This window comes from Rhipicephalus microplus, chromosome 5 (assembly GCF_043290135.1).
Source record: "Rhipicephalus microplus isolate Deutch F79 chromosome 5, USDA_Rmic, whole genome shotgun sequence".
NCBI classification, from domain to species: Eukaryota; Metazoa; Arthropoda; class Arachnida; order Ixodida; family Ixodidae; genus Rhipicephalus; species Rhipicephalus microplus.
This window is the reverse complement of record NC_134704.1, coordinates 147,828,625-147,842,280: the sequence shown is the minus strand read 5'-3', so window position 1 is coordinate 147,842,280 and position 13,656 is coordinate 147,828,625.

Here is a 13,656-nt window from a genome sequence, read left to right as displayed (position 1 = left end):
AAAAGTGTCAGTCAGAAAAGAAATACCACTGTTTTGTAATGTTCTTTGTTCTGACGTTTCTGGTAGACTGAACTCTTTCATCTAGGGAACATGTAGAGGTAACTTGTAGAGCGAAATGTTTTTACTGAGTTAGTCAAAAAACATGGTGTACTGTCTGTGTATGCCTGAAAGTTCAGATATTTTTTTTTTTAATTTGAGATGGCACAGCCAACGTGAGAATTCCATTTTATGGGTGCGCTGTTGGTGAAACATAGAATAAACGTGTGGATGAATGGAACGTAAGATGCGAGAATAAAATACAGGGCATACGTTGGTTGTTTGGAACAGAACCATTATTTGGGCGAGTTGATATTATTACAGGAAACTTGAAAAGCTAAAATGACGAGAGACGAAATACATATATACAATAAGACTGATGCAACACCTCTAACTAGCCTTTACTTTAAATGTGCAATACAATATTATGCCCGCACAGAAAGCTTGCAGTTGCGCGCATCATCCCACAAGGAATTGCGTGGGTCTGTATTTCAACATATGACGTTTGAAAGACAATTCATCGTGTATACAAATGTGCGGAAAGGAAAGATATCCTTCATTTTCTTTCAATGACAACGATGATGTTACTTGCTTGCTTAATAATCATATTTAGTATTATAATACTCCTAATATTTGTAGTCTAACATATCAAAACCACGATATGAGTATGAGAGACACCGTATAATGTAGGGCTCCGGAAATTTCGACCACCTGGTGTTCATTCATGTGCACCTAAATTTGAGTACACGGGCCTCAGCCATTTTTGCACCTATCGAAAATGCAACCGCCGCAGCTGAGGTTCGACTCGCAACCTTCGAGTTAGCCGCACTTGTTTCCTTTATCAGGTATGCTTCGACAACTTCGTCTTTGATCTGCCCTTTTTTAGAACATTGGTGTTTTTCAGAAACGTTTTTTACCCTGTTTCAAATAAACGTTAGTTGCAAGTAAAGTACCAGTCTTGTTGGACGTGTTTGGTTTTTCGTTGTTAGCGCTTTTTAAGTTCCCTCTGGTAGTCTTCTACCATCCTATTAAAACCGCTTCACAGGAAATGAATATAAGTAATGATAATTTATTTTGAGAAAAAAAGGTTATTGCACGAATTGATTGAGGTAAGACTGAATTTTCTACTGCCAATGTATATTTGGGGGTTATAAATACTCGCCTGGCGCAAAAATTGATAAATCGTTTCACATGATGGACGCAACCCTTCGATTTTGATTATTTGGATGCACGCGAATTTCAGTTGGTCAGGCAACAATTATGTGCGATCTCTGTCAAATGTTGAGACGAGTCAAGAGCAAAAGCTCAATATTCCCGCTGCTATAAAGAGGCACCTCACAAATTTAGTTTGAGTTACATTTTTGTTCAGTCGAACTGACTCACCAGGTCAGGACAGTTCTGTTGGGTAATGTTTTTCGAAAGGAGTGACTATATGCAATGCATGGAACTGGGATAAGTAAGCGTTTGGTTTACTCATCTCCATGGCACATACGGGCACAGTCACCGTCAACTGTTAAGAAACCCCCTGACACATAAAAAAGCTCTGAATAATACATAGCGCGTGCTCTAGCAGTTACCAACTAAAGCACCCGACTAGACGTGAAACATTCCCAGATATTTTAATCAATCATGAAAAAATCTGTTTTATTTCGCAGTCCCCCCAAAATTTTGCAAAAAAAAGTTTGGCATGACAATGGTTTATTGCCAATTTTCAAATGTCCCGCTGCGGTGGTCTATAGTGGAAGGTACTCGGCTGCTGACCCGCGGGTAACGGGCTGGAATCCTGGCTGCGGCGGCTGCATTTCCGATGGAGGCGACAATTCTGTAGGCCCGTGTGCTCAGATTTGGGTGCACGTTAAAGAACCCCAGGTGGTCGAAAGTTTCAGAGCCTCCAATAAGGCGCCTCTCATAATCATATGGTGGTTTTGGGACGTTAAACCTCACATATCAATCAATCAATCCTATTGTGAAAAGCAATTACTTTCATTATTTAAATAACAGAAGCAAAATGCTTTTTCTCGTTTCAGAAGTGAATACAGAATTTAACACATCGTGCCAGCATGCAGCATCGCCGCCTTATAATTCAGTTCTCTGTGAATGAGTGAACTAGAGGACTGTGAATCAGTAAGTCTTTTTGAAAACACGGCTTTTTTTTTTTCACAGTCCTTTCTTTCTGTACTACAGAACGGAAAATTAACTTTGATGTAGTTGGATTTCATTTGATTCGATTGTGACTTCCTAGAATAGTTACGACAGATAGAACAAAGTACACAGAAATGTATGCTTTGTCGTGACTTCGACTACACTCTTGATCAAGTCCTGCGTATCAGCCTATAACCTGTGAGCGAAACGAAAAATCTAACGCCTATACAAGGTTCGTTTAGCCAGCAAAACTTGTAGGTGGCATTTCTGCTCAGCGGCCCATCTCATAGGCGGGACTGTAATAGGCCGGAAGTTTTTCGTCTCGCGTACCGGTTAGCCAAATGGCTGACTATAGAGGTCTTCCACGTACGGTTCGTCCCAGCTACTATACTTGACCTATAGGTTTAGTGTATAGAGCGGCTAAAAAAAATTTTGAAACTATTTTAGGGCTACAACCAGGGTTTTGGAGGCTTAGGGTTATGCTTATTAACATACGTAACATATTCGCACATAATAAAATCAAAAATAAACCACAGAAAATTCACAATAAACACATGGTGATCTGAACTCGCGAACAATAAATCAGCAAGCACCTACGTTAATTACAACTGCACAACATCACGCCACGGTGGGGATAGAAAAATCACGGGGTTATATAGGCACCAATGAATCGCTTCACGTTCTGACGTAGTAGTGCGGTGTAGACGTAATTACACGCGCAGCGTTCAAACCTTATACGTAAAACAACATCGCCGTGTTTTAGGTAACGTCGCCGGCAGCTTCAGCGCCGCCGTTGCCGGACCGCAGTATATATAGTCGATTGACTAAGCCTATTCAGTTTATTTCAAAGCAAATATTCGATGATGGGTCAGTCTCCAATAGATCGAAGAACCCGAAGGAGGTCGAGGTAGAACTGAACGCGAAGCTTGGAGACGTGATCAGAAACACTCCCCTGCCGAGAAACATGCATCCGGAACACAATGTCAGCAGGTGAAAAGCGAGAGCGAAAGCATTAATGAAAGAAATCGCACAGGTAGGACAACAGGCGGCCGTCGTGGACGCAGCCTGGGTGAAAGGTCAAGAGGCCTACACGGCTGTGAGGGTCGACAGCTAGGGAGAGGTACGGGACGCCCTGAATATACTCACTAAGGATTCCACGGTTGCGGAACAAGCCGCAATTGCTTCAGTTATCAGGAACGGAAAATGGTCATACGTATATAGCGACTTCAGAGCAGCAATTACGAGCTTCGACAAAGGCTATGTCGCGGGGAGTGTGGTTAAACTTTTGAACAAAGTCAATCCCATCGATACCAAAATTCGATGGTTTCCTGCGCATATGGGACAAGTGGACGAAACTCGGGCCAACCTCTATGACGTGACGAATGACCTGGCGCGAGGACTCGGTTGCCGTGCCGGTCAGACATGATCCGACGACCCCTACCATCCCGGGGGCTATAAAGATAATTTAATCACTTACAACGACATCCCGAAATATCATTACTTGGGGCATACACTGTAAGCAAAAGTTAGCCGAGATGGGAGTTTCTCCGGCACACAAGCCAACGAAACTCCCCTGCTCCAATTATTTACTCCCTGGCAGGGAGTGAACTCAGCCCAAGTCGTCGTAAAACGCCCCTCCGCTTAATCATAGAGTTTATGAACGGCATGACCTTGTGAAACTCCCCAGGGAGTTTCAGGTCACGTGGTTACAAACTCCCTATGGGAGCTTTAAAAACCCTCTTTGGGCGTGACGTGCGTGCGTGCGTGTGTGTTCGCGTGCGTGCGTACGTGTGTATGTGCGGGCATATGTGAGCACGTTGGTGTGAAACACAGGTGCTTTTTGTGGCTAACCATGTGAGCATCTGTGAACAGGCAACAAAATTATAAGTGCAGCGAAGAATTGCAACGACCTGTTGGAATTTAGTGTGAAGATTTCAATATATTTCACACCGTCAGACCACGCTGCACATCGGTCGAAATCCTCAACGAAACGCCGTGAATGCTGCGCTTCAAAGGGCCGAGTAACAAATAACTTCGAAGAATAAACTGATGGTAGCAAAGGTAAGTTCTTACGATCGTCAGCGGCTGCTCCTGGAGTTTAACAGTGAAAAACTTTGAAGCGGTCTGAAGTAGGCTTCACTCGACTACGGCAGGCTGGCTGGCAACCGGTGTGAGAGTTGCGCCGGCGACGTGCTCGCCCCGTCTCTGCCGATGGTGGCTTCTCGGAGTGTCACCGGTATTTCACCAGCTGTAACATCTAAGTGGTAAGAAGGCCTCGCTATGCTGCCGGTATCAAGCCGGCATCGTATCGAGCTCACACTGCGCACCAGTCACCGTGGCGATCTCCACGAGCTATAGCTAGCACTGACTACCGGCGGGCCAATGAATGTGTTTTACAAAAAATAAAGGCTGCTGGTATGAATGACAGTCTTCTGCACCTTGCGACCGCAGCTGTCAAACGACTAACTACAAGGCGAGCGCCGAACGAGGCGGTATATATAGGCAATTTTCACTGCCACATGCAAAATTGAACAGGGCTCAGGCAGTCACGCTGTATACGTTTACTGCAAACCGGAAGTTACCCCACTCCGTATTTTCAATATAAAATTCTCCCTGACAGTGAAATTCAACACAAGTGTGACGCGTACGATGGCATCATTGAAATCAGACACATGCGGGTGGGCTGTCTCGCGACTCTCGCTGACCCCAAAGAACAATGGCTTTACTGGCAGACGATGGTGCGAAGCGCGTCTTATCAAGACCAACTATGGGCAGTCCAGAAGGTCCACGATGACGCCACAAGGCTCGGCCTGACGGTACCAACGTGGACGCGGCCGCCTCGGTCTGAAAAGACCGGGCTTCAGGACACAAATAAAGTTTTGTGAATGAATGAATCAGAAGAAACCTCTAACGCTCATAAGCCAGGTTGTTTTACTTTTTACAGTCGCTAGCTTGACACTCTTTTCGCAATAACTACACAATGAAATGAAATCGTGCTAACAATCGTGGTATTGTCGGCAATCTGTATGCGAACACACCCTTGCAGGTGCGGTTCGCCGTGTACACACTGCAGCTGAACTTCATTCGCAAAGAAATGCTCGTTTGTTCTAAACATTTCAAAGTAAACGTGTCGTTCCTCTCAAATGAAAGACACGGTTCCTGCAGACATCTTCGTGAATATTGTATACGTGTGGGCCCCGTTTGTTTCGATCGTGAAAGCGACAGGCTGGCGCTGGTTGTCGGCAGCAGGCCCGCTCCTTGCGCGCATCGAGGCACGCTTCTCGATCGCCCGGTGGGCTTAGTCCCGGAAGAAATGTCGTTTACTTTGGACACCACTCATGTGATAGACATGGCTTATGAATTGGGTTGGCTTTTTTCTTTTGTTGAGCGTTTTTTTTCTTCTAGGTCGAAACGTTACGCGGCGTCCATGAAGAAGCGAGCTGTCACCGCTTGCAACCCGGCGGCTCGTCGTTCACCGATCTCAGGCACCTAATATGCGCAGGCGGCCATATACGAACGTGCTCCTGAAATGAACTGGAGTTCGCGTATATCCGTCGCAGGAACACGCTTTTCTGAAGTCGCCGTACTCTCGCATCATATCCTTAATATCGAAAAAAGTAGTCATTTGCAAACTTAACACGAACGCTCCGACGCGTGGCCTGGGTATTTCGACTGATGTCAGCCGTGAAGCACTCGGCCCTGTTGCCGAGATAATAGCTCGGTATGCTTCGATGGTATGTCGGCTTGCATGGGTAACATCTCGAAAACAGTTGCCAAAGCTACGCGATGCTATAGCGCCAATCAAAGTGCTTCAGGTCACGCTGTGGAGCGTTCGGGTTGAGCTTGCTGACGGCTGTGTATCCTTGTGAAATTGATAACCACCGGCTCACACCACACGCTCAATGAAGCATACTGGCCTACAAACATTCACCGCTGATGTGTAATGCACTAAAACTGACCCGTTTCGCGATAAACACGAAACTTCGGCGGTGGAGAGGACATACTGTCGCGCCATCTGTCGGAATCGTTTTCTGAGGTATAAAACGACATTACTTGGTACCCGCTGCGCAAAGTGTTCTCACTTAGCTAGCATCGCTTGTGTTTGTATTAGCTGCGAAACAACCTAGAATGTTCGCCAAGAAAGATTTTTAGCCGACGTTTGCCGACGCCGACGTTTGCTCATTAGTGCCGACGTTTGCTCATCGCCACGTTGTGCACTTTGGACGGAGCACGTGAGCGTGGCGCCATGGGTGCACAACGTGAAGAGGCGCTACGGCAAAACGTGCGTTGTTATGAAATTCGTTCATAATCTGCAAATGGAAGAATTCTCAAATAACGCGAATATTTATGTTCATTGAGGCAAGCGCGATGACGCGCACCTGTTCCTTGCTTTTGCGCTGCGTGGCCGAGAGGTAATGTTTTGATCAGTGTGGACTGCCGTGCTCCCTTCAAGGTATAGCTCCTCGTTATAGTTTTCAGAGCAGTGTCAAGCGGCCAAAGAGGAACGATACTTTGGCATTGATTATTAGATTCGCTTCACCTTTCATAAGGGTATACAGGGCTCCTTTGCCGCAATACCATTACTATTCACAACAACGGTGGTTCTTGCGGCTTGCTACTTTGCCCTGAATTATTACCGGACGATTATTTGTAAGAGATAGTTCAACAAGTGTGCCGTCACCCGCATATACTTTGTCTCCCAAATCTTCGCTTTCACAACACGTGGTTCTTTCCGCGGGGTGTATTGAGGTGATGTGATGTGATGCGCGAACGTTGCAATAATATACCTGCTCACATCGTTTGCTCGACAAATAATTAAAACTACCGTATCTTGTTTTCAGTGACTCTGCTTGTGTCTGGCATCAACCAATTTGTTTACCAGCAGCTCAGCCCACCATGGCTGCTAACAGAAGAGATGTATGAATATGCAACTCAATATAACATATGACAGCAATTCGACAAAACCATTTTCGCCGCCCTTGAGATTGAGACCGCTGGAAAAGGCCTGTCGCCCTGGTGTGAATGAACGTCGCCAATTCCTGTATGTACTTTCCCGAAAAGTGCCACGCCTTACTCACCAGATATCAAACCCAGCATAGTGCACTAAATATTTTCGTGAAAGTGCTTGCCGCACATGCGATAATCAATGCTGGGTTGTTTCCCCATTTTCGGCTTCATCGAACAAGCATCCCACTGCTTCTTGGATTAGTGTATGCACGGAAACTCACACCAGGGTGAGAAATAAAGACCGCATTACGCGTTTCTTTAATATACAAACGCTGAACAGAATGGCTAGTGTGATTCCACACTTCGGGAATCGTTCTTTCGAGCCTGGTGCAAATAAAGGCAATACGTTTCTATGCATATACACATCCGCGAAGTACACCGTCATACACACCGAACATTTGCAAATGCATGGACTCTGGGACGCTCAAAAAAAAAAAAGTAACCGCTGAGTGATCTGCACGCCTGAGGATTAGGGATGAGTTGTTTCGTCAATTTCAGTTCTATCAGTCAAGTGTATCGGTGCCGCGACGTTTTGGAAGGGCTCATTCGCTATAGGGCTCACCCAAATGTGCCCGGAACTGCAGCAGCGAGCGTATAAACAACCCTGTAAGTTAGAAAATGAACTCACTCGGGGTTAAAAGCAAGGCGCTGACTGATGACGGCATTTGCAAGTCAAGTGATGTCGTTTACTATCACAGCGGCAGTAGCGCTGATCTCTCCAGTGATTGTCCTCCCTCACAACTCCGAACTCTTGATCTCGCCTTCTTCCACACGTTTTCTTTTCTCTTAATTCACGGAAAAGAACAGTGCACGATCACGCGTTTCTGTTCCCTATAGGGCGACTCTCCTCCTTTTCACGCGCTCAGGAAAGGGTGCATTGTCAGCCCTGTGTTTACCTCCTTGCATCATTAACTTGCCCCTGCGTCTGATGCTGCTTGCGCATGCGTATCACCAATACATGCGCGGCTTGCCCCGACTTGAACGGCAGCTAAATATAAACTTTGCTCACGCGGGGCCGTCGGCCGTGTTGTGACTCCGGGTCCTGCGGGTCTCAGTTTGGTAGCGGGCGCCCGTCCTAGGACCCATCGCTGATCAAGTCAGATGAGGCGCTCGTAAAAACGACAACAATTATTTACATGGTTAGTAACTGAGAATTCGCCACGCCGCGGTGGTCTAGTGCCTAAGGTACTCGGCTGCTGACCCGCAGGTCGCGGGATCGAACCCCGGCTGCGGCGGCTGCATTTCCGATGAAGGCGGAAATGTTGTAGGCCCGTGTGCTCAGATTTGGGCACATGTTAAAGAACCCCAGGTGTTCGAAATTTCCGGAGCCCTCCACTACGGCGTCTCTCATAATAATATGGTGGTTTTGGGACGTTACACCCCACATATCAATCAATCAATAATGTAACTGAGAATTCGAAAAGAGGTGATCAAGTGATCAAGTAGATCAAGAGCTGTACATGAGAACTGTTGCTCTGTAGAACTTCAAATATACAAAAAGTCTTCGGCTTATATAGCGCCTCGTTGCCAACCCTGGGCGCATTGTGCACGGCTTCCGCCAATAGGGCGCTCCATGGTCTAGGTGTTCCACCCACGAAGGAGGGGAAAGACACCACACAATGCATGTGGAGAGGGCATAGTTTACACAATGCCCAAATAAGGTCACAAACGCACTGCACCGACGTTTTCGCACACGTCACCAAGTTTCACGCACGTCCGATGATCTTGGTTTCCAAGTTTCTTCTGGCAGGTGGGTGAGGTTCGAAAAACTGGCTACCAGTACACGCGTCAAACTTGCCTGACTGTTTGAGTAGGACAATGTAGGGGTGTGCCAGGATGGATGGATGGATGCTATGAGCGTCCCCTTTATAACGGGGTGGTGACAAGTATGCCACCAGGCTCGACAAAAAAAAAAAAAAAAACTTTTTTTTTTTATGTTGGCCTAATGCCTCTACTTCGATAAATTCTATCTTAATAGAAAAAAAGGTAAATTTTCAGCTTAAGTTCTCTGCCATTTACGGCACACTGTCCATATTTTATTTTTCCAATATTTATTTTTGTCCTTTCTCTCTAATTTTCTGCCACCAATACTCTAACCGTCTCTTACTTATTTCAATCGCGGGTGTGTTCAGCTTTCCATTGTTGTCCCTAAAACCCAAGGCTTCCTGTAGGCTCGTGCCCAAACGTACACCTGGGTGGATATCTCCACATTCAATCAGAACATGCTCCGCCGTTTCCTTATCTTTCCCGCAGCATGTGCATTGTTCTTCTTCTTTACTGAATCTTGCTTTATAACTACGCGTTCTAAGGCAACCCGATCTCGCTTCAAACAGTAAAGCGCTTCCCCTTGAATCATCGTAAAATGCCTCCCTCCTTATTTCATTTTTGCCCTTTCGGTAGTTACTCAAAGCCGGTTTTTTCTCCATAGCTGCCATCCAGTAAATCCTCTCCGCCTCCCTGACTTTTCCCTTAACGCTCTTTGTTGACATATGGCTTACAATACCAGCCGTATATTTACTAGTGAGTCTTCTAGTTCTTTTTCTCCACTGTGTGTCCACGCTCTTCCTATACAAATAACGGAACACCTTCTCTGCCCATCTACTCTCCTTCATATTTCTTAGCCTTTCTTCGAACCTTATTTTGCTCTGCGCTTCCCTCGCCTCAAAACCTGCCCACCCCATATCGCCCTTTACAGCCTCGTTTGTCGTCTTCCCGTGAGCACCCAACGCGAGGCGTCCCACAGTCCTTTGATTTACATCCATTCCCGATTGCACCTCTGCCCTCATGCACACCACTGAGTTCCCAAAAGTAAGCCCTGGAACCATTACACCCTTCCACAGACCTCGAAGCACCTCATACCTATTGTATCCCCACAACGCTCTGTGCTTCATTATTGCCGCATTCCTCTTGCCTTTTGCTGCCGAGGCTTTTTCCTGTACCTCCATGTATCTATCACTCTCATTTACCCATACTCCAAGGTACTTGTATTCACTTACCCTCGGTATTTCTTGGCCTTGTATGGACACCGTCTGATCACAGGGATCATTGAATACCATCAATCCACACTTCGTTACACTGAATCCTAGTCCAAGAGCTTCACCTTCCCTTCCGCATATATTCGCCAGCTGCTGTATATCATCTCGACTGTCCGCAAATAAGACGATATCGTCCGCATAAAATAAACCTGGAAGCTTCTGCTCAATCATCATGCCGCCCTGTTTGTGTGACAGATTAAAACCAATGTTGCTACCTTCTAGCACTTTTTCCATGCTCACCATGTACAGCATGAATAACAGCGGGGACAAAGGACATCCCTGTCTCAGACCCCTGCTAACCTCAACGTTCTCTTTGCTACGCATTCCTTCCCACTCTATGCAAACTGTATTTTCTCAGTATATCTCCCTCAAAAGCTGTATACAGTCGTCGCCCATGCCCATTCCTGTCAATATATCCCACAAAATTTCCTGATTAACGTTGTCGTATGCCCCAGTGATGTCTAGAAAAGCCACGTACAAGGGCCTATTCTCTATTTTAGATATTTCTATACACTGAGTGAGAACAAACAGGTTATCGTCTAACCGCCTGTCGACTCGAAATCCGTTCTGAAGTTCTCCCAAAATATCGTTATGTTCTGCCCATGTTTCTATTTTCATTTTTACTGCTTGCATCGCCAACCTGTATAGTACCGATGTAATGGTTAGTGGTCTATACGAGCGAATCTTGTCCTTTTCTCCCTTGCCTTTATAGATTAAGTTCATTCTACTTTGTCGCCAACTGTCCGGTATTTGTCCGTCCTTTAAGCTTTTTTCTACTGCTTTTAACAATGCTTCTTTAGTGTTATGTCCTAGTTCGTTAATGAGGCTAACGGGAATCCCATCTAAACCCGCGGCAGTGCGCTTTGGAATTTTTCCTTCGGCCTTTTTCCAGTTGAAATTATCAAGTACTAGCTCTTCCTCTGTTGCTTTCTCCGCCACACTTTTACTCACCGGGGAGATCCCCTGGACGCTCTTTTGAAACGAATCGGCTGTTACCTTTTGGATGTAACCTAGCGCTTCGTACCCTTCCAATTGATTTCCTCCTTCATCTAGAATATGTTGTTGCGTTGTGACAGACTTCCTACCTAGCGCCTTTATGTGGCTCCAAAAAATCCTAGGCGCGGCCTCCTTTTTTTCGTGTATCTCTGTCATCCAGCGTTCACTTTCACCTTTAATTTTTGCCTCTACCAATTTCTGTACAAGGGATTTTTTCTCTAAATATATTTCCCATATTTTTTTTGCCAGCATATCGTCAAAATATGCCACCCCATTCAGCCGATCCTACGGAGAAAGGGGAGAATGAGGAGTAGTCAACTAATCCCTCGTCGCCGAGGCGGGCTCCGGCAAGGGCTGCAGCAGATAGTGCCCTTTCTTTCCTTCAACCCCACATTCCATTCCTGGTTGTTTGCTAGAAGGTGTGGCTTAGCTGCGCATATCCGGGGCTCCGATCCTCCTCGCAAGATGCAGCCACAACCAGTTTGGCTTTAGCTTTCAGCCTGAACTGCAAATACCATGCTGGTTCCGAGATTTCCAGACCCTCGGTGACCGCGAAAATGGCCCAGCTGCCTTCTTGTCTGCCTCGAAAGCCTTGCTCCCAGCAAACACAATGGCCTTTCATGAGTCGGGCTCACAATGGCCTCTCTTGGCTCGTGCGGTTTCTTTGCGCAAACCAGTCCCGAGCCCCTCGTTCAGTTTTTGCCGAGAGGAAATCAACCTGTCTTGACAGCACACCCTTGCTTGAATTGCAGCGAAATATTTTCGTCCCATTCACAAAGGCCGAAAAACTTCAATAATGAAGACGCTCGTAACAGCCGCCTATAAGGCGTGCTTGGAGGAAGCGCCCTTGTCTTTTTGGCACCATCCATGGGCCAACTCTTGCCGCATATGGTCTCCTGCAGCCATGACTTTTTCTAAATTTTGGAGCGTCCCGCCTACAGGACGTGCGCTAACCAGAACTTGATTAAGAGTGTATGGACATATTCATAAAGATGACAAAAGGATGAAGTTGTATACATCTTATTCGGAGTCAGTATCCCTGGCTTCATCTCTATCCTGCTTTATCTTATCATGTTGAGATGCCGCGTTTGGAAAAACATAGCTGCTATAGCAGTTTTTACTGACAGCGGGCTCTCGTTATCCCGCCAACGGTCTCTCCAACCGTGAAGTGCATCCACGCATACGAAATCAGCCCCACCGTTGCAGAATCTGCTTGCACGCTGCTTTATTTGCAGACTTCTGCCACAGGTCGTAGAAGTATATGTAGAAATTCATAACTGAACAATGAAGGGCACCGAAACACGAGAAACCACCCCAGCCTTGACCGCACCCGAAGGATAAAGCTATATATGCTGGGCTCCAGTTACTCTGGCGCAGAAACTTACGCTATGCGATGTCGATGGCGAGTGCACGCTGAGCCGTCATTTGTTGTTATGGTATTACGTGCGACGCTTCTGTTTCACGTTCAACACCGGACGTTGAGCTAAGCTTTATTTATGCTCGTTTGATTGACCCCGCGGAAATTTCGCTCAATTTTTTTAAAACTGCGCCTAAAAAATAGAAATGAAGAAGAACTAGTTTTTTTCTTCGTGTTTTCTTCTGTGTTCTTTTTTTTTCCGCACTTCGCATCTCCATATGCGGCGCCAACCCAGTGGCGGCGCACCGCTTGCACGACTCACCGGAGAGCGCGCAGCTGCGCGAGCACGCAGTGGCGCCTGCAGCGGGAGCTCTGAGAAATACATAGTGTACACCATGACCTCCGAGATGGCGAGCGCGCGGCGTGGTTCTCTCTGGCCGTCCCAATCACCACGCTCCCCAGCATTTAAAGTTATTCCTACTGCATCCAAATCAAAGGGTCGCACATGTGGCTTAGCGGCGTCTATCAGAAAACGAAGTATTTGTCGAGGTGGACTATTCTGAAAAAAAAAAAAAAGATCGGGCAGCCATTTTTCTTTTTACTTTTTTACCAGTGACCCCCTCTCTACCTAGTATACAGCCCGCGAACTTCGAAGTATAGTTTCGAGCACACGCGGATCTCTTGCAGAGGCATCGCAATTTTAACTGCTCCAATATGGGTGGCGTTAATCTACAGCGAAATGAAAAACTTCATTTGAAAATAAAACGCCCCAGCGTTCACTTTGCCTCTCGCACACCTTTACCCGACATTTTCAAATGAGCAGAAAGATATATAAAAGCGCAAAGTCAATTTTTTTCTGGCCACATATAAGCTTCACCAACAGTGCAGCAGCCTTTACGACCCAAAGAAAGAGCGCCGCGGTGCGGAGAAAAGAGCAGGCCACCCCACCTCTGGAGACACGCGCTTTCCGTGCGATTGGGACAGCCAGAGAGAAACCAGCCGCGCGCTTGCAATCTCGGAGTCCATGCGTACACACCACTGACAATGGGCAAGGCACGAGCTTAAGAAGCTTTACGAGCAACG